The sequence below is a fragment of the Adiantum capillus-veneris genome, chromosome 21 (assembly GCF_014529385.1).
Source record: "Adiantum capillus-veneris isolate H3 chromosome 21, ASM1452938v2, whole genome shotgun sequence".
Classification (NCBI taxonomy): domain Eukaryota; kingdom Viridiplantae; phylum Streptophyta; class Polypodiopsida; order Polypodiales; family Pteridaceae; genus Adiantum; species Adiantum capillus-veneris.
In genome coordinates, this window is record NC_140951.1 from 55,699,804 (window position 1) to 55,719,968 (window position 20,165).

The window sequence follows — 20,165 nt, forward strand, 5'->3', positions numbered from 1 at the left end:
ACAAGAATTAGTAACAATTAGCAAGAAAGATCTAAAAAAGTATTGCAAAAATCAAAGGACGAGTGTAGGTGTGAGTATATGTTTAAGTTTCAAAAGACATTTCAATGGTCTTCATCCCAATAAAAAATGGTCTTTGTCCGAATGAAAAATGATCTCTGTCCCAATTAAAGTAATTTATTTTTTAAAAGGGTCATGAGAGGAAGTGCAATCAGCGAGAAATTACAAAATCGTGAGGCTGCATTACATATACTTCCTCATATATACCACCATTCAAGAAAGAAGTAACAATGTCTGCTTGATATACATTTCATTTAAAATGAGCTTCCAATGCACATAGAAAACAAACAGTAGTCATATGACAAGTGGGAGTAAAAGTCTCTTTATAGTCAATTACTTTTTGTTGTGCATAACCTTTTGTAACAAGTCTAGTCTCATAGTAATCAATCTCACCATATGGCTTATGTTTCAACTTATAAACCCACTTCATAATACCAATGGTCTTTTTGCCAGGAGGCAAATCACATAAAGTCCATGTTTCATTCTCTACAAGTGAATCATATTCTAATTGCATTGCATCCATCAATTTTTTTGAATTTTGTGCCTCATCCAAAGAAAGAGATTCCTCTTCATCACATAAACGAAAAACAGTCAAAGCAGATATGATGCATGGCTAGAACTTGAATGAGTATGACTAGGCATAGGTGCATCCAGAGGCAAAAAATTATTATAAATTCCCTAAAAGATTATATTATTATCTCTAGTACATGATAACAGAGGCTAAATAGAATCTTCCACAAACACAACATCTCATGAAACCAGGATATATTTTGTTTGCATATGGTATAATTTGTAAACTTTTCTTTGAGGAATGTAACAAAAAAACAGATTGATAATCTAATTTATTACACTATGTTTGCGACATAAGCTAAACAACCAAAAACACACATGTGATCAATAGATGGCTTCTTATCATGCCATGCTTCATTAGGAGTCATATATTGAAAGGACTCGGTAGGAGTACATAAGTAGCACACATGAAAACCTCAAGCCGAAACAAATGTGGTAAAGCTTGACTCTTGACCGTATATCATGCCATCTCCCTAAGCAACCTATTTTTTCTTTCAAAAATACAATTTTTTTGTGGTGAATAGGGCACTATACATTGGTGTTTTATCTCACGAATAGCCATAAATGCATTAAACTTATGAGACATATACTCCCCCCTTTGATCTAAACTGAGGGTGTCCATAGTACATTTAGAGACATTTTCAATCATAAAACGAGAAATTTCTTGAGACACAAGAACACTTCGGAATTCACTTTAGGCGGATACACACATGCATGACAGAGTAATCATCAATGAAAGCAATAAAGTATAGGTAATTACCCAAAGATAAAGTTTGCAATTTTGCCAAAGTTTGGCATTTGAAATAGCTTTTGAATCCACAACTGCATTTGGGAAATTTTGGCCACACATGTCATACAAAGTGAAACAATTTCATCACCAAAATTGAAATCATGAATTGAACATCTATCATCCACAAATTTGACAACAAAACCAAGTCTTGCAAGTGCAAATGTAGCCAAAAGGTTTTTTTTAATTCTTGGTACATTAAGTACATCAAGCATGAAAGAACTACCGTTTGTAGCACTTAGCACCATCTTTCCAACTCTCTTGATCGGATAAGAGGCATTGTTGGCACAAGTGAACGTATTCCTGTGAGGGACAGTCTCAAGAGAGGCAAACAAATCACGATGCAGAGTAATGTTCTCTGTAGCATCATTATCAAAGTACCAAATGTGTGACTCTGTAGGAACTGAGATACATGCATCATGGACATAAGGATCATAATGCATCAAACTTGATAGCTTGAGACATTCCTTGGGTCATAACTCTCTAAGTACTAACAAAATTCTGGTAAGAGTCTAGCAACACATCAAGAACAATCTATCAAAAATAACTTCACCTACCAAAATGAGTTTCTTGTTGATATCCTTGATACTAGTGAGAGGCGGAAGTGAAAAAATAGACCCGGTGGCCTCTACACCAAGACTATGCACAATGGCCTCATCATGGGGAATACACAATAAGGGCACCACCTAGCAAGATATGCGGCTAGGACGCATACATATACACAATGAAGCATGCATGGAAAACAATTTCAAGATCCAAGCCCAAATGTGGAATGGGGTGGTCGGAGAATAAGGTGAGAGGAGTGGTGAGTGAGTGAGAATGGGCTCGCTACGCGTGCATGTAGTAAGGAAGATAACGAGGTGAGGGATACATGCAAGTATGCTCACTTCTCATACAAAAGGTGGCGAATCCGCCCACCTTAAGATGGAAGTAGCAAGATGATAGGAATATGAGAGGGAGAGAGAGTGTGTGTGTGTGTGGTGGCGAATCCGCACACCTTAACATAAGCAGGAAAAAAAAATGGCAAGGAACAAGCATATACCATACTCACAATGAGATGTATCCAAAGCGACACAAAGTATGGCACCAAGATGGAGTGTGTTGATTGCTTGCAAAAGATGAATACAATAGGTAGTGTATGGCAGGAAAATGAGAAGGGAGCAAGATCGTAGGGGGCATAATGGAGAGATGGGAGTTGATGGTGAGGAATATCATGAGTGTGTCCACCCTTCTTCTTCTTGAAATTGTGCCTTCAACCCTTAATTACAAGTGGTGTGGAGGTGTGGTGCTCATCTTTTGTGCATGGTGATGGTGATGATGATAGTGTTGTGATTATGTGATTAGGGTTCATGTTACAAGCATGTAGCACAAGAGTGTGTATGGATAGGTGTGTGTGTGTGTGTTCTCCCTCCCCCAAGTGAGCTCTCATGGCCTCCTTATATAGGGAAGGAGGGAAGGATTTAGCAATATTTCTATTTGAGGTGAGTGTCCCACTTTGGTGACTAGGAAAATGGGGTGCATGTGACTGTGGCTCCCATCTTGTCTCCTCATTATTTAAAATACCAGAATCAATAGAGAGAGAAAAAGAGAGAATGTGGGTAGGATGTAGAGGATAGGAAATATTTACAATAGTCTAGATTTGGATAGACATAAGCTTATTAGGGAGAGAAGAGAGAGGTAAGAAAATTATAAGAGAGGTTGTCGAAGGTGGATATTTGTTGATGAGGATGGATCCTCCAAAAACGGTGATAGAATTACTCTAGACTAGCCAAGACCTCATTAAAAGAGCCTTGTCTCTTGTAATCATGCTTGAAGACTTGTATAACCATAGCCATTCTAGAAGGAAGAAAAGTGGGGATGGCCTATGTCACCATTACACAAGAAAACTGGGGTCCACTACAAAAATCATATCTCCGTGTTCATAACTCCAAAAATTCTGAAAAAATTTGAGCTAAAAGTTGAGATCACGAGCTACATCTTTCATGTTGAACGCTCCTTCAGATTCGGGGTTCTTCTTTACTTAAAAAATTCAGCCAAATAATGTATTATTTGTGGCTGCAAAAGTCTTTTGGTGGTCCCCTTTGAGTGGACTTCTCTCTTGCCTTCAAGTGTAAGCTCCTTCATGTGTATGAAAACATGACCTAGAGTGTTGAAAAGATTGGCAATCATCTAGATGGAGGTATTATTGAAATTTGAAAGTGGGGTTGAAGTTTGAAAATGAAAACTAGTGAATAAAATATTTGGTAGAGTGGAATAATATACATACATGAAAAAAAAAATATTAAAAAATATATATTTAATATTTTTAAGGTCAAAAGAGAGATCAACAAAGAAAGCTTACTTATTATGCTACATCGTGATTGATTAGCATAAGTATTATTTATTTAATAAAGGCTAAAATGTTTGTGAAAAAGGAAGAAAAAATCAAAAGTAACTTATATAATGGGAAATATTTTGATAAAAGGGCAAAAATATATGGGGGGGTTCCCATGCATGGAAAAGCATTCCTCACTAGCAAGAAAAGTGTCCATGTCATCTTCCTCTTGTATAATCTTTGACTCCAACTCTTTACGCAATAATGCAAATTAAGCCAGAGTATTCCAAGATTATTTTTTTGAGCGAATGTGAGGAGTAGTAGTGCACTTCAAAGATAATGCAATTAGTGAATGAGCCTACACATCTCTAACATCCCAACAAGATTGCTCAGTTGTAGGCAAAACAACTCTAACAGCAACATACTTGCTAGAACTTGCAACATCTTCAACAGAGCCTCTATATCCATAGAAGGCGGTTGTACATCAATGCCTTGCACATCATTCTAGAAACTCTTTAAGACAAGAACCTGTGTCATCATGTAAGAACACATTGGGTATTTATCACCATCCAATTTGTCCTCAACATCATACATCTTAAAGATATTTGTGTTGTTGTGAGCCATGGCAATCAATTTCATCAGATGTGAAAACTACTCCAAAAGAGGAAAAAACAAAGTAGAATTAACATGTGCTATGTAGCACAACTTGAAGAGAATTATAAGAGACATATTCTACAAAAAATTGCATTGACAAAAAATCTGCACAAAAAGATGAAATTGCCTGTGCAATCAGTATTGCCTATAGTGGAGACATAGGCTAAAATAAGCCCAAATCAAAATTTTGAGCACACAAAGCTCCAAGAGACTTTGGAAAGTATTACTCAACCAGTTGAGGCTCATCAAAGCTAATTGAATCTTGAGAAAGTGAACATGGGGGTCCTAGTGACGTTGGTGACTATGCCCGAGAGGATGCAACCTACTCTAATACCAAATATTGGAATTAGGATTGCAGGGATGTAAACACAACTTGGAGAATATGAATAAGCTTAAGACACACAACATATTTCTTAGCATACAAATTTAGAAATCTAAGCTAGCCCTAGAGTGATAGGCATATATATAATGCACGGGGAAGAAACCTCTTAGTGAGGAAAAAGGTGTCATGATGGTCCTACGTGTGTTCACACACATCACTACCACATATATGGTAACAACCAATTCCAAAATAGGCGCACCTATTTTGGTTTGACAAGTTTGAACCCCAACTACATATCTAGGCTGACTGAAGCACTCCAAATAGTACTAAGAACGTGATTATGTGCAAAAATTGCAAATTGAAAATCACCTTGGAAAATAGGCATGCCTATTGTGCTACACACAATTTTACACAAGTCACTTCACCAAACAGGATCTATTTTTCTATTTTGCTAACATGTGTAGAAAGTAGACATAGGGCTCCAAATCTCACCAGCCATCATATTTTGAGTACACCAATTTGTATCCCAAATCTCACTTTTGAGCCAGTTACAAAATTATATGCATTGAATAGACCATAATCAGCAAATTTAAAGTCATTTGGACCACTAAAATCTAGTACAAGGCAAAATTTGGTAACAAATTGTTGAAATAAGTTAAAAAAAGGAGTAATATGAGATTCTAGTGAACAAAAGACAATCCCTTTCCTTAGTGGAAGCCTAATAGTGTGTAATTATCCAAGACATCATCAAAAGGGGAAAAATGTTATTTTCTGGTGTGGCCCAAAATAGGTGCGCCTATTCTGTATTCTCAACCTACGAAGACTTTTTTGACTTTTTGAGTTGACCTAAACTTTTTACATGACATTGAGAGTCTACTGATCAAACTAGTCAGAAAAACACAATCTAGAGGACCAAACTTAATAAAGATTTATAGAAGATTATAACTCTCCTAGGGAAGCCAAAGGAAACTAAGAATTGGGCTAAAAGCCCCAAATTTCCTTCAACCAAAATAAGTAGGCCTATTTTGGAGAAGAGCAAAACATACTAATTTTGCAAATTTCTAGCTCTAGTAGGGAAATGGTTCCATTTTGAAGTCAAAAGTGCATTTTGAATCTTTGTCGAATCACATACTGCTTTAAGTGCTAAGTTGTAGAAGTTGGAGCAGTGAAGAAGCAATGAGCCGGTGATTGCCGCAATAGATAATCCTTCAGCCAACAAGGAGTCAATCTCAAGTTTGCTATTATCTGAGTAGTCATTAATCATCTTTATGAACTTCAGATGTGGTAGAGTGTTGTGAACCTAGGAGACAGACTGTCTACTATCCTGGAAGAAGTACATGACACATACTTAGATACTAGCTCCAAAATTTCCAACGTCTTTGGGAACCACTTTGGGGATTAGGGATTCCAATCAGGGAAGAGTACAGAGTGAGCTTTTTGAGTGAGCTTTTTCTCCATGGAGTGAGCTTATTTCTATGGCTTCACAAAATTAGCGAGCTTAGCGAGCCTTTCGAGTGAGTTCTTTGTCCATGGAGCGAGCTTTTTTCTATGGCTTCACCAAAAGAGCTCGCTAAGAAATCTTGCTCAGAGAGAGAGAGAGAGAGAGAGAGAGAGAGAGAGAGAGAGAGAGAGAGAGAGAGAGAGAGAGAGAGAGAGAGAGAGAGAGAGGATGTAATGCATGTGATTCGTTTGCCAAGGGAACCACTCGTCGCTCACCAATGAAAGGAATGCCTATTTTCTTTGAAGTCCGCTGCGTTTTTCGTCACAGTTGACTCTTGGAGATACGGAAGTCCAAACAAAGCCAGATCAATGGTGTGTGCTACCCACACCTTGGGTAGACGGGATCCAACACCACTTGCTAAGATCATCTTTCCTTATGATGCAACCTCACTCTACTCCCTCTAAAACGCATTGCATTTTTCCTTCTTTGCCCAACATCTTAGGGTTCCAAGCATTCGAACACCTTGACACTAAACATGCCTTCTCAAAACTCTAGAAACATGCAATTCATGTACCCCATTTTCCAATGGAACCACTTATCACTCACCAATGAGAGGAATGTCCATTTCCCCTAAAATCTATTGTGTTTTTTTGTCGCCGCCATCTCTTAGTGCTACGGATATCCAAATGGAGGCATATCAACGGTGTGTGCTGCTCATGGCATGGGTAGACAGGGGGTAGACGGGATCCAACACCACTTGCCAAGATCAGCTTTCCTTATAGGTCGATGCAACCACACTTTACTTCCTCTAAAACGCTCTGCATCTTTTCCTCTTTGCCCAACATCTCAAGGTTCTAGGCATCCGACCACCTTGACAGCAAACATGCCTAATCAACACTCAGGAAATATGAAATCAATGTGGTTTGTTTGCCAAGGGAACCACTCATCGCTTGCCAATGAGAGGAATGCCCATTTTCTTTGAGATCCACTTTTTCTTTTTGTTGCCACCGATTCTGAAGCTAAGGTGATCAAAATGGAGCCACATCAATGGTGTGTGCTACTTATGGCATGGGTAGACGGATCCAACATTGCTTGCCAAGATCAGATTTCCTTATAGGCTGATGCAAACTCACTCTACTCCCTAAATGCACTACAAGTGTCCCTCTTTGACCATACCAACATCTAAGGGTTCCAAGCAACTTACCACCTTGACACCAAACATGCAATTCATGTGCTTCGTTCGCCAAGGGTACCACTCATCGCTCGCCAAAGAAAGGAATGCACATTTTCTCTGAAAAACGCTGCATTTTTTTGTTGCCACCAACTCTTGGAGCTACTCGATCCAAACGGAACCAGATGAATGGTGTCTACTACTCATGGAATGGGTAGATAGGATCCAACACCATTTGTCAATATCGCCTTTTCTTATAGGCCGATGCAACCTTACTCTACTCCCTCTGAAATGCATTGCAAGTGTCCCTCTTTGACTAGTGTCTGAGAGTTCTAGGCATTCGACCAGCTTGATGCTAAACATGCCTACTCAACACTCTGGAAAAATGCAATTCATGTGCTTCGTTTGCCAAGGGAACCACTCGTTGCTCGCCAATGAGAGGAATGCAAATTTTCTTTGGAATTCGCTACGTTTTCTCATCGCTGTCGACCTTAGAGCTACAACGATCCAAAGCGAGCCATATCAATGGTGTGTGCTTCTCATGGCATGGGTAGATGGGATACAACACCAGTTGCCAAGATCGTCTTTCCTCATACGTCGACGCAACCTCAATCTAGTCCCTCTGAAACGCACTGCAAGTGTCCCTCATTGACCAACATTTGAGGGTTCTAGGTGTCCGACCAACTTGACACTAAACATGCCTACTCAACACTCTGGAAACATGCAATTCATATGCTTCATTTTCCAAGGGAACCACTTGTCGCTTGCCAATGAGAGGAATGCACATTTTCTTTGTTGCATTCTTCCATCGCCGCCAACTCTTGGAGCTACAGTGATCCAAACGGAGCCAGATCAATGGTGTGTGCTACTCATGGCATGGGTAGATGGGATCCGACACCACTTGCCAAGATTGGCTTTCCTTATAGACTGATGCAACCTCACTCTACTTCCTTTGAAATGCACTGCATTTTTCCCTCTTTGCCCAACATCAGAGGGTTCTAGGCATCCGACCACCTTGACACGCTGGGATACTTGACTATCTCGGAAATCTTTTTTTTCTCTTGTAACATTTTGATGTTTTGATGCTCTTTATTCTAACAAGACCTAGGTTTTGACCTGACTTGCTTAAAGGAACTAAAGGAAAAGGGTGCTCTACTTGCTTTACTAATTTGTTGTTGTCTTCTAATTACTTCCTACCCTGGAAAAACTATGCATGGCCTTTGGGCTGTGATAGGCAAGAAAGAAAATATACTTTAGATTCTACATTCCTACTAGGAGTGTTAAGATTGGATCTTTTGGCTATTGAGGTGCTTGTCTAGCTTTGGCATTGTGAACATTAAAAAAATGTTGCAATAATGTGGCATTTGATTTTAGCCCTTGAAATAGTGTGTTCTCTATGGTGTGGCATTTTGGTATAATATGCAAGTAGTACCTATAGATCTTTGGTACACAAATGCATTTTACACTGCTTTGCCAAGAGTATTGATTAAAAAATAAGGGATGGTGGATGAAACTCTGATTATCTATTGCAAAGGAGTACCGAGGCATTGCCACTCTTTTCAAAGCTTGTACACTTTAACTCCATGATGAAAGTTTCTATCTTCTTCTGATCATCTGGGTATTGCTCTAAGAATATGGAATGATGGCTTGAGACATTGACTTAAGACCTTTCCAAAGGAAAAAACTTGTAACATTTTGCTCACACAGAGACTACCCTCTTGGTGGTTTCAAAAGAATCATTTGGAAATTTTTTTTAACATAAAACCTTTAAAACTTTGATACCATGAAACACAAAGAAAAATGAGAACCTTAAAAAAGTAGTTTATGTTCTAGCTAGATGAACCACTTAAAACTTTATAAAGGATCAAGGCTACTTGGTTGCCTCTTCAGATTGATCGGATATCACTTTGAAAACATGAAAGGAGACATGTTTTCTACTGGTTCATAGAACTTTTTAAAAGAAGAAATTGGAGATTGACAATTATTTTTATTGTTTGACGGTGGTAGCTAATCTAATAATTTTTAAGTATGCCATGGATCACAATTGATAGGTTCTTTGACACCTATAAAGCGTATCCAAGGCTAATGAATTTTTTGTTTTGTTTACATGGATGTAGGTGAGAATTTTATCTTTGCTTTAAATAGTTCAGCTTAGCGATAGTCTCCGACATTGGAGATGAAGGCTTATTTCATCCACATCAACTGGTGTAATCCTGATGTATAGGATAACTAGAATATTATTTCATTATGATCATGTTATACACACATCTAATGAGTTAAGCATCCATCAATCAAGCATAGCAACCATTAGCCTACACACTAATCATATCGCTAATCAAATGCAAGGAAAAAGAGACCACTTGGGAGAGAACTACACATAACTAAACTTCTAAGTGGAGAATGAGATCAAGCTCGTCACATGTACACAAGAAAAATATAAAATAGTAGAGATTAATGAAGAAAATAGAGACAATTGCATTGACTAACAAGTCACATGAGCATGGAGAAGCTCAAGACTACATAGCCATAGTTGCACTCTTAAGTTAGCTCTTAAACTTAGAGATTTTACACACAATGAGAGTGTCCTACCATCTTATATTCATCCCACTTTCCAGATATCCTTCTACACCTCGGGTGTCACTTATGCATTGTTATGATACCCAAGGCCTTGAGGGCTCCATCCTAGCTATATCTACTAACCTACACACACAAATGACATCTTGATTCCAACTTAAAACTCTTGATGAGCCCCCATCACACTATACAAGGTTACATTGGTAAAAAATATAAATTAAACATTTTACAAGACTTTACCATATTGGATACAATGTCTTTCCATTCCTTGATGCAGCCTTGCATTTGCACTTCACCAGTACTTGCTCTTTCTAGAACCTTAGCAATATTGTTAATAGCACTCTTGCAAGTTAGCACCCACATTGAATAAGACAAGGTATGTTCGTATTGTGCATTAAAAAACACTATATTGTGTGAACCAGTGCATTGTAACCTAAGATAGCTTTGCCTCCTTGGTATGCCAATCCTAGCATGGCTGATGTGATGCAAGGAGTTGTTTCTAGGAACACACACTATCTTGGTCATGAGGAGGACACACACTACTATATAGAGTGAGGACAAGCCATTTCATGGGAATTTTTGGAAGAGAATGTTGGGTGAGCTAGATAGCAACAAACATCTTCTCATTTGTATGTCACTTTCCATATCATGCTATAGTGGGCAAACAATGTCACCAATTGTAAGGGTGTAATGAAACTGGCCTATTAACTTGAGAGTAGCGTAAATTAATGAGATTACTTTTGAGAAATTACTTTGTGAGCATAGCGGGTGAACATAATTGATGGTAGCAACATAAACATAGCATTTAGTTAACTTGGCATGAACAATACTTTTGCAAGAGAGAGAATTTAGAGAACATGACAACGTTTGAGGACCGGATTCATGTGGAGCCAGTCCCCCCTCCAATAGGCATTTGTATTATGATTTCTCCCATCAAGAGAGACTTGTTACAATACAATCTTTGTGTTCCTTGTGACCTAGGTGATGCAATGAGGATGGAAAGCTTCATGCATCACGAGCATAACATAAAATTTGAGGAAAGCATTAACTATCCCAAGCCTCAGTCCCAGGACCTCAATCACCTTTGAAGGTGGAGAGAGCTAGCAAGAAATGAGGGTAGGGAAGAGGAAGAAGAAACATTTCATAGGAGAAAGAATTAGTTCCTCACTTATCTTATCACTCTTCTTGCTAGCATACATAATATAATAGTAATGAAGATAAGGAATATGGAAAGCTTAAGCATTGAAGCATGGCACTTGGTTGGATTTGCACTCCATAGCCAAGAGTGTTGGTGTAGGCTCTCAACCTCTCTACTTGCTTGGAGAAGGAGAGGGAGCTCTTACACTTTGCACTTCACACAATGAGAGTGCGTAGGAGTGTGTGTGGGAGAGTATACCCCCTAAGAAAGCCCCCTACTAGCTTTGGTTAGCCCCCCTCCCTGGCTCATGCTTGAAGCTCATTGGACCCCTCCAAGCCTAGCCAATCATAAGCAGAGTCATACCAAGCAACAAGGGTAGCCTTGGGACATGTGTCCACCTTTCCCCTTTGAGAGAGAGGACTTGACAAATGCAAAGACAATTAATTAAATCTCCTAAATTATCATTGGACCCCTTGGGTGGCCAATTAATAGGCTTCAAGCATACCATGAGGGAAACATGAGGAGGAACTTGACAAGTGTCCCTTTCTCTTTCTTTGTACTAGGCATGCCTTGTGTGAGTGTGAGTGTGTGTGTGTGTGTGTGTTCTCTCTCATCCCCCCTCATGTAGGACTCGCCCCCTCCTTGTAGGGATTGACATTGACTTTTGCACACCTCAAGCCACTCAACCTTGGGCTTGGTTCCTACCACAAGCTTGGCCCTTAAGCCCCTCAAGCTTGGGACGGGTTCCCACCTCAAGTACAACCCTAGCATCTCAATCATGACAAGCACCTCAAGCATTCCAGTCATCAAGCACCTCGGCATCTCAATCATCAAGCACCTCAAGCACCTTAGTCATCAAGCACGACAAGCACCTCAGGCACCTTAAGCTTGGGCCGGGTTCCCACCTTAAGCTCATCCCTAGCTTATTTGAGGTCAAAGGACTTTTACACTAACTATTGGAGGTCTTCAATGAAGCTAACCCTAAGTTCTTTATGCTCCATTGTTTAACCTTGTTGTTTGATAGACCATCTCTCATTTGGGCCCTTTTACCATTAGCCCTGTGTTGAGATAGATCTATAAGCACATGTATATATCTTAACCCTTGTTCCCGTTTATTCTCCCACATTAAATGATCAGTTTAATATGAGAAAATCATTTGGGTTGGTTAGATATTAGATTTTATGACCTTACCTCTCTCTTGAAATCATAGTCGTCCTCAATTATGAGGTAGAGGAGATAAATCCTTAGTCATTAGTCAATCTTACTTAGCGGGTAGAGGATCCCTTTTTACCCTATGACATCTTTCCAAGATGGATGACTAATCCATTTGGTGCTTGGGAGACATAGCTGCCACAAGCATGTCTGATCTTTAGTCCATTTCATTCTTCCAAAGTAGAGTGACAAATTCTACTTGGTGTTTGAGAGACGTTGGGATGGGGGAAAAGGATACAACACCCTGCACACAATACACTACCTCTCTATAGCCCAAGGTAATAGTCTGCACCCCTACCCACACAGAATCACACACACATGCACACTATCTTCCGACCTTCACAACACACACCACCCTCGAGCAATCACGACTACCCACCACATGAACACTTCAGTACAATAAATCCATCAACAAACCCTTAGATCCCGACACCAATGGATGCGTACAATTCCCCAACCTGTGAATGCACTCACACCGGGAGACCACACACGTCTCGACCACCCCCAAGACTTTGCTCACACAATCTCTCTCCCTCTCTCTTTGCACACACACACACATACTATCCGGGGCCGCAACTACCACGGATCTTCGGCAAAAGACAAGACGAAGAACAGATTGGAGCCAACTAACAACCGTAAGTTCACTTATGCATAAAAAACCCCGGAACAATGATGCGGGCTATCGCCCGTGCACAAGGCATCATCCACGCTTCCTTCACCCTTACACAAAACCCTGGCGGTTCTTTCCTTGCTTCCGAACTTGCCTTCCCTGTTTCCCGCCTTCACGGGCTCCTTTTGGCGGCTTCTTCCTTCCACAGACTACCCCAAGGCAGCCCTCCCTTTGCAATAATCAAAGGCCTCCCTTGTTTATGGTGTTGTTCCCCCTTAATAGCACCATCACTTGACTCCCTCGTCAAGTGTACTAGGCCTCAGGCCCCCCCTTCTCTCCCCATCTACTGCAACCCTCGCGGCATTCCTTTTCTCTCCTTCTGGGCCCGCCCCTTCTCAACTGGCGGCTCTGCAGCCCCCACCACCTTTTCCCTCTAGAGCGGCTCTCCCCATCCTTGCTACTAGCCCTCCTTGTCCCTGCTCTCCACAAGGAGTCCCACCTTGCTCCTCTCTGACTTCAACCAACCTACCACCTCTGGCGCTTTTTGCACATAGGGGCTCTGCATCAGCCCTCCTCCACAGCCGGTTGGCCCTGCTTGCTCACCACCGAGGTGTTATAGAATTGATATTTTATTATCTATTGCACCTGACAGGTGGCAAGAGCATCAACAGATAATGGATTATGCAGAAGGATGTTACATTTTATGTATATTTGATTATTCAAGTGCTCTTTGTGAGCTTTGGCCAATTATGTCCGGCCGGCCAGTTTGTACTCACTTTGACCATTCAAGAATCTATAAATCAAATACGTGCAAGAGGGAAAGGATCACTCTTGCACGGGGGGAGATTGCACCCAGCGCCATGTTTCTATTCTTCTCTCTCTCTCTCTCTCTCTCTCTCTCTCTCTCTCTCTCTCTCTCTCTCTCTCTCTCTCTCTCTCTCTCTCTCTCTCTCTCTCTCTCTCTCTCTCTCTCTCTCTCTCTCTCTCTCTCTCTCTTGCCGTGCCGGTGTGGCACTCCGCTCTAGGAGGCGTATCTGCACGTGCTCTACTTCTCTCTCTCGCTCGATGTCTCTCTATGTTGTGTATGGCGTGGGATATGTGCGAGGATGGTTGTCAGGTATTCAGCTTTGTCGATTCTTAGGCTTGCCATATGTTGTTTTCTCTGTTTTGCAGGGCCACCGCGTTCTCCGTTTGTAGCAGTGGTATCAGAGCCTTGGTTCGCTCCCTAAGATGTGATGACATAGAGTTATGAAGATCCAAGCAACCAAAATATCATTAAAGCTAAGTCAAAACAATATTTTTTTGTTTTTGCACCATATGATTTTATTTTCTTCCTTGTCTTTTGAAGAGATTTGCGTGATTAGGAAGCAATTAATGCCTGAGTAAGACGACATAATAGGATAGTTTTTGCCTGTATGGTAAGTTGAACTAGGCCAAGCAGAGAAAATTATTATGTAAGAAGTATAGAGGATAAACATCTTAGAGACTAGGAAAGGTTAGATAAGAAAGTTTGGTAAAAAAACAAAAAAAAGGGGGAGAGGAAGTGCAGGTGTCATCCCCCAGGCTTTCATGATTGAGAAATCCTTGTGTCATTTGCGATCATAATCATTGATCCTAGCATCATCCAGTAACCAGAGATGGAGCATAATCTTGGTTATGGCTCTTGCTGTGGTTGATGGGGCTGCATCGTGTAGGGGTTGAGTGGGAAGCTACAAGGCTACCCCAACTTTTCTCCATCGTGGAAACGCACCTAGGATAAAACTCTTTAGCTTCCTGTTTATTCAAGAACTGAATCCAGGCTTCCATTTGGTATGGTACCCACTGTGGAAACAAACGTATAGCAAAGCTAGCAAAGGTGGATTGGAAGACTACACACTGCGGGAATTGCCAATTAGTGGGCAATAGACCAGACTCCCTGCACGTTTAGGAAAAATCCAATTTTGCAAGACTTCATAGGCTAGCACAACTGACTAGAGGGGTCGGCCTCCGTCGTCCCAGACCATGTTGTACGACGGCACCATGGGCCACACGGAGCACCACCATTGTTGTCTGCAACCACCACTGGTTGTCGTCTCAGCTAGTCTGAGCCCCACAAACGTGAGGATTGCACACATCGGCAAACAAATGGTCCATGCAGGCCACACAACCTCTCCTACTTCGAGTGCATGTTTATCTTCCAACTCTCACTCCCTACCTTCCACCACCTATAGCGTGCCTATACGCTGCTCGCCCTGCTTTTGACGACAACCAGCAAATTGTGCCATGCAGAGTGATCGCCCACTCTCAATCTCTTCGCCACACACACACAATCACTTTTGTCCACATTTTATTATTAATTATTTTCATGTTATGCATGGCGTCGGCTGTAAGGTCCCCACCCTAAAAGATCGGGGCGACTTGGAAGATATCCTTCTTTATCCTCTAAATCCGTTGACAACACCCTACTCCGATAAGGCGAAGCAAGGATACGAGCAACGAAAGAGAAGAAGGCTTCCACATATTGTGTCCATAGTTGCAAGACCCTATGCCACAAGCCAAGTCGATGAGTTAAAGATTCTATGGACTCTAGATCCTACATTATAAGAGAAGAAATCCCTTTCACATATTAGGGATCCAAAAACAACGCCTTTTTCCCCGCGTTTAAGAGGCACGGCGGCCATCCTTGATTCCGAAATATGACAAGAGATAAATCTCTAACTAACTAAAACAAAGTGAAAAGTACTCGACTAATCGATTCCACCCATCCTTGACTGGAAACCTGAGCCAGTCCCCACTTTCCACCCCACACACACACTTTTTTTTTCCACACTGTTCTACATATACAAACAGTGTTCCTTAATTAATTCCAAACACAGGTTATTTTATCCAGCCCTTCAAACAATACCAAAACAATTCAAACAATGCTAATGAAGGCAACCCTATTATTCAACAAAAACAACTTTTCCAATTTCTCATCATTTTGCCGCTACCCGCGGACTTTCTCTGTCTAACCAACAGAGCCTTTGCAAAGGATTTATTCGCTAACCGCGAATTGCACAACCTTCCCATCTCGCTAACCGCGAGGCATCCCGCTACCCGCGAGGCATCTTGCTAACTGCCAAGCATCCCGCTACCCGCGAGGCATCTCGCTAACCGCGAGGCATCTTGCTAACCGCCAGGCATCCCGCTACCCGCGAGGCATCTCGCTAACCGCGAGGAATAAAAGAGAGCCGATAACCTCAGCTTTAATCTCCGCTATCCGCAGAATCATCTCGCTACCCGCGAGAACAAAATATATTCTTTCAACAATTCATCTCATTAATGATTCATCAAACATAATCAACCAATTCTTCATATCAATCAGAAATTGCTTATCAAACAATAAAAAACAATAACAATCCCAAACAGTAACAATTTATCAAACAGTCCTTTCACTAGTCTATGAAAACATATGCTTGTTTCATGTGATAGAATCACATTTCTCGGACGGTTTAAGGGTTCTCTATGCTTAGCTTCCCAAGTCAACATGAATAGCAATGCAGAATTATAACTTGTCTTACCGGATTTGGAACGCGTATAGCTAACTCCTGTGCTGGAGTTTGGACGGCTTCGACTTCTTCTTCGGTTGATGCTTCCGCATGAGCTACATTCGGAGTTGACACCCTTCTTCCCACCTTCCTTGGTGGTGTAACGGCATGGGCGTCCTTAGAACTTCGCGTTACACGCTTCGGAGCCATAGCTTCGGAATGGAGAAAGGAAAAGCGCGTTGATGGAGAGAGAGAGAGAGAGAGAGAGAGAGAGAGAGAGAGAGAGAGAGGGTGTTCACAAATCGAGTGAAGGCACGTCGAAGATTGGAGATGGAGATGGCTTGAAGGTGAGGGGTTAAGGGAGAGAGGTTTCCTCCGGTGCGTTGTTGCGAGAGAGCTTCCGCTTTTGTAGATGTGTGTGTTAAAAGTGAGAGGGGAAGGGTCCTTTATATAGTCCCTAGGGGGTTGCTAAGAATACTGAGAGGTTTCAAGAATAGGAGAAGAAAAAAGCTCGTGCGTCGTCGCGGCCTCTGTTTTTTTTTTTTTTTTTTTTTTTTGCGTTCGCGAATCCTATGCGCGATTTTAAAAAGCTCTATACTTACAAGTTCTCATTTTATTTTGAAAGAGAGAAAGAAAGAAGTATCCTAATTTTGACTCACCTCTCTTTCCTTCCTAAAAATATTATCTCCAAGCTTTTTCTTCACACATAGATTAGGTTCCCACATAAACCTATAGTTCCACCTAAAGAAAAATCATAAACAAATGGATTCGGAACCCGATTTTCAATCCGATTGCTCTGATAAACTCATGATGACTCACAAAATTGAGAATCTCAATTACTTTGTAAAATATCTGAAATGATTTATAAGGGTAAATGTTGGGTACATTACATTGGCAAGCCTCAACCAACCAGATAGTTGCTCTCTCTGTGTCGCTCGTCAGCTGGTGGCCCCTTAAGCCTCTCTTCCCATGCATCCACTGTTCTACAGAACACCTACCCCGAGATGTTCCTCAAGTCCTACGCTGCCACCTACTGCGGCCATTTCCACTGCCGCACCTTTTGTGGGCTGCCCTTGCTGCGCCAACATCACATAACCATCCCAGCAGCCCAGCATGATGCCGAAATCTCTGCAGCCATGGGCTGCCCACATTGACTTTGGGTGAAGCATGTTGGTGCCCAACCACACACACACAGACACACACAGACAAACATGAGCTCGCTAAGATAAATAGAGGCTTGAGGCAACAGCCATGCAGCACGCCTTCCTCACATCGACCGCAATGATTACCTTCCTGACATTACCCAAAACTTTTCCATCATCGCCCACATTGACCACGGAAAATCCACCGTGGCTAATCGCCTTCTTGTACTCCCAGGCACCATCAAGAAGGGCCATGGACAGCCTCAGTATCTCGACAAGCTCCAGGTGGAAAGGGAAAGAGGCATCACTGTTATGAGGGAAAATCTTGATGAAGCAAGTTGCGCTTCTCCTCTTGCAGGAAGATCCTATCTTCTGCATCTTATTGACACACCAGGCCATGTGGAATTTAGTTATGAGGTTTCAAGGTCGCTTGCTACTTGTAGTTGATGTAGCACAGGGTGTGCAAGCTCAAACCGTGGCTAATTTTTACTTAGCATTTGAGGCTGATCTGATTATCATTCCAGTTCCTAATAAAATAGATCAAGCTAAAGCTGAACCTGGAAGAGTCAAAGAACAGCTGAAGTCCATATTCGAAAAAATCCGAAAGGTGCACTTCTTACGTCCACCAAGACAGGGGAAGGCCTCTCAAAGGTTTTACGCTCTGTTGTTGAGAGGATCCCTTCTCGAGAAGGATTGCTTGCTTCTCTTTTACGTATGTTGCTTCTTGATTCTTATTACGATGAGTACAGAGGTGTCATTTGCCATGTTGCTGGTATGTTGCGAAAGGGGGACACGATAGCATCAACGGGTACAAGAAAAAGTTATGAAGTCATGGATGTAGGGATTATGTATCCAGAGCTTACACCTATTCGACTGCTATTGAGTGGTCAAGTAGGGTACATTGTTACTGGAATGAGATCTACCCATGAAGCACTAGTTGGGGACACCTTACATCATGTTGAAACCTCAGTGACACCTCTACCTGGTCTTAAGCCGGCAAAACACATGGTGTTTGGTGGAGTTTAAAGGAGATGGATGAGATTTTGCATTTCTTAGCCACGCAATTGAACGACTTACTTGCAATGAGTTTCTTACCGGCACCCATATATTGGATTAGATCCACCCAGATTCTATCCGTTTGATCTCATTATTCTAAATGTCTAGTCTCTACCCTCACACAGTCAAACATCTCCCTCTGTGAATGTCTCTCCTCGTGTTGCCCCACTCTAGCATAAACAACCTGAGGACTCTCATAACTCTAATGAGTGGTCTCACACACTAAATAGGCAATGCAAGTGGCTTCATATCTCATAGTATACTGGACGACGACACATGTGATGTAGCTTTATCTTTGTCTCTATACCCTAGTCTCTATACCCTAGTCTCTACTCGTATTCCCCCGTCCCCTTTCCCTTCCCCCCCCCCCCCCCCCCCCTTCCCCCCCTCAGAATTACGTTGACGATATGCCCCATCGACGATTACAATATGACTAAGGCAAAAAGCATTTGGAACACCACTACGAATTATGCTGGAGACGACCACACTCAAGCTTCATAAAGTGCTCATAAGAATTAGGTTTATATAACTCTAATATCTTCAATGGATTCCATCACACTATTTGCAGAAATTTAATTTTACTTCTAATCTTTAGATATTTCTGGCAAGACTTGCATGATTTTGGGTACGTAGCAATGCTATTCGCATTTTATTTTAAGTTGGTTAATATTAACACATGTTAGTTCATGCTCATACTACTACTGCCAGCTTGCTCGGTGACCCTTTTCGCAACTTCATCTAATTGTGACATGGCTATATTGCATGCTCTTTTGCGATTCCTTCTGTCGACCACCGTTGTCAAATGTTCTGCATTCTTCATTCGGACTTGCAATTTGTAGGACTTACCAAATTTTGAAGATTTTATTGGTTTCTCTCCTCTTCGAATGGCTCATTATTTAATGTACAATAGCACTGCTCAACCCCCATACCTTTATTCGGTTTATCGTAATTCACAAGAAAATATTAAAAATTATTTGTTTTGCTTGACTTTAATCAAATTCAAAGGAAATTTGTGAGATAATTTTGAGATGCTTTGTCAGTAAGCTATGTAGCTACTCATATGAGCTACAATACTCTGGGATAGTGCATAACAATTTGTAAGTGCTTTGACATACTGCACTGTGATGTCAACAACATAGTAAATATTTTTCCTTTATGTCTTGCCTAGTCCATTGGTCACACACACACAGATTCGCCGATCTAAGTAGTGTGTAGATACTCATCTCGGTGCAGATCCGCCAATTTAGGCAGCACAATAATAAACTTCAGATCTATAATTTTTAAAAAATACCCAATGCAGATATGTCGATTTAGGCAGCATTAGTGCAGATTCGCCGATTTAGGCAGCACGTTTTATTGGTGTAGACTCGCCGGATGAGGCAACACCAATCACAAAATCATGCTGCAGTGGCTGGTGACCACTTTAACTGGTATGATTTTGTTACCCGGGTACACAATTGAAGGATATTTGAATTTCGATTTGAAATGGGTACATGTTGACAGATGTTTGGATTTGGATTTGGAATGGATATATGTTGATTTTCTATCGTGATAGTATTGAACTTGAGAATGATGGGAATAGATTATTAAATGATGAGTGTGACCAATGAT